The sequence below is a fragment of the Apium graveolens genome, chromosome 3 (assembly GCF_009905375.1).
Source record: "Apium graveolens cultivar Ventura chromosome 3, ASM990537v1, whole genome shotgun sequence".
Classification (NCBI taxonomy): Eukaryota; Viridiplantae; Streptophyta; class Magnoliopsida; order Apiales; family Apiaceae; genus Apium; species Apium graveolens.
The window spans coordinates 20,179,214-20,181,867 of record NC_133649.1 but is presented as its reverse complement, the minus strand read 5'-3'; the positions used below and the strand labels follow the sequence as shown (position 1 = coordinate 20,181,867).

The 2,654-nt window shown below is 40.2% G+C and overlaps 1 non-coding gene across 1 annotated transcript; it reads right to left on the bottom strand.

The window, feature by feature from the left end:
• Nucleotides 1-1,626: 1,626 nt before the first annotated feature.
• LOC141715570 (small nucleolar RNA R71) lies at nt 1,627-1,733 on the bottom strand. The gene has a single exon (XR_012572327.1). It is a non-coding gene; the product is annotated as a small nucleolar RNA R71 (small nucleolar RNA).
• Nucleotides 1,734-2,654: the final 921 nt, after the last annotated feature.

Genomic DNA, 2,654 nt, shown 5'->3' with positions numbered 1-2,654 from the left:
ATAAGGAAGAAGACCGTTTTAGCACACCGCAACGAAGAGGAAACATATTTTATGTGATTCTTTATTCGTTGTAACGTTGGATGCTAGTTTTCTTTACTTTGAACTTATTTACTCTTGTGACGTACTCTGGTTTAATATAATTAGTTTAGTTATTATTCTCTTGTGTTTATTTATCATGCTTTCATATGAACTCATGATGACGATGGGCTAATCATGATCATGGGGTCGTAACAAATTTACTATGAAATTCTTTAGTTAGTTGTTTAATACCTTAGTGTGTGATGATTATATGATATCTAGTAATGGTTGTGCTTATTCGTCTTATGTGCGTCGCGAACATATAAGATAGGGTGTTAATCTCTTGTGAAGTGACGGTGTATCTTGAGATTTAGAACTTGCCATGCTAGCATAGGTTCATGTATGATGTTGCATGATTAGTGGGTAACTCTAACCGTTTTATTCGCCCTGTGTAATCAAAAGGAATAACTTGTTCTTAAATCGTTATGTTGTCAATTTCTATAGACATATAGGGACTCAACATAATTGATGCCTATTCAACTTCTATCTTAATTGTGGATGTTTGGTAGAATGGTATTAGTACAATGAAAGTTGGCTTTTATCAGTTTCATGTTATTCGATTAATATCATCACTGTTGCATGATAAGGGTAATAACAATGACTATTGAAGGAAGTAGTAATGAAGTTGTGATCTCATGAGTGTTTTAATATTATTAATTCGAAGTGTTAATTAAGTGCTTAATTGTAGTAGTTAATTGTAGTTAATAATTAGTTAATCAATTTTAATTGTTATTGTCTTAACATTGAGAAGTAATCATACATTGGTGAGTAAGTTTAATTGAACATAATTAGTCTGAGTCTCTGTGGGAACGAACTATAAAGTATTCTATATTACTTGCGAACGCGTATACTTGCGTGTATTATTATCACGTGATTTCGCCCTAACAAGTTTTTGGCGCTGCTGCCGGGGACTCGGCGTATTTGTTTAGTTATGTACTTACCATCATTGGTCATTAGGACTCAGTGATTAAGTCGTGTTACTTATTGTTTATGGTTGTGTTTTAGGTACTTTAGCGAGCGATTATGCAAACTCGTTCTCGTACTCGCAAGAGGACTTTAGATACAGCTGAGGAGACAGACGAAGTTCTTGATATTCCGGAGAAGATAGATTTTGAAGATTCGAATTCAGGAAGTGAGCAGAAAGAGCCAGTAATCATGGGTGATCATATTATTCTGGCAGATCCAGCTCTTATGGACTTTTCTCGGCCTAAAATTGATGACATTCAGTCAAGCATTCTTCATCCGGCTATTCAGGCTAACACCTTTGAAATCAAGCCGGGCACTATTCAGATGGTGCAGAATTCTGTTTCTTTCGGAGGAGCTGCGACTGAAGACCCCAACATGCACATAAGGAATTTTGTCGAGATCTGCAGTACTTTCAAATATAATGGTGTGACTGATGAGGCTATCAAGCTGAGGTTTTTCCCATTCTCGCTGAGGGATAAAGCTAAGGACCGGTTACATTCTGAACCAGCTGGGTCCATCACTACTTGGCAAGATCTTGTGCAAAAGTTTCTGGTGAAGTTTTATCCAATGGCAAAGACTGCTGCTATGAGGAGTACTCTTACTCAGTTTGCGCAGCAACCTACAGAATCTATGTGCGAAGCTTGGGAGCGCTACAAGGAGATGTTGAGAAAGTGTCCACATCATGGAATGCCTGATTGGATGGTGATCACTGGTTTCTATAATGGTTTGGGGGCCCAATCTCGGCCCATGCTCGATGCAGCAGCTGGAGGCGCATTGTCGGCCAAAAGCTATACTGAGGCTTATAATCTTATTGAGACTATGGCTGCAAATGAGCATCAAAACCCAACTCAAAGGATGATACCTGGGAAGGTAGCAGGTATTCTGGAAGTCGATGCAGCCACCGCTATTGCAGCGCAGCTCCAAGCGCTGTCTATGAAGGTCGATTCTTTAACCACATATGGAGTCAATCAGTTAGCTATGGTCTGTGAGCTTTGTGCAGGTTCTCATGCTACGGATCAGTGTTCTCTTGTTAACGAATCTGTTCAGTATGTGAACAATTATCAGCGACAACAGCAGCCTGTGCCAGCCACTTATCATCCTAACAACAGAAATCATCCAAATTTCAGCTGGGGTCATAATCAGAATGCTATTCAGCAACCATATCAGCAAGGTGTGAGTAAGCAGTTCAATCCACCTGGATTCCAGCAACCGCAGAAATATGCTCAAAGGCAATCATATCCTCAACAGGGAGGTGCAGCTGCACCCACTAGTGCTGATTTTGAGGAACTTAAGTTGTTGTGCAAGAGTCAGGCGGTGTCGATCAAGACCTTGGAAAATCAAATTGGTCAAATAGCCAATACAGTGCTCAATCGTCAACCTGGCACACTTCCCAGTGACACTGAAGTGCCAGGCAGGAAGGAAGCTAAAGAGCAAGTCAAGGCTATTACCTTAAGGTCTGGAAAAGTTGCTGATGCTGAAAAAGTAAAAGAAGGAGAAGCTAAAGTTGGAGATGAAGAAGCTAAGCAAAAGGAGAAAGCGGTGGAACCAAGGAAGACTACTGTTGAACACACTCTGCCTGAGGGTAATACAGGGGAGAAACAGCTCTATCC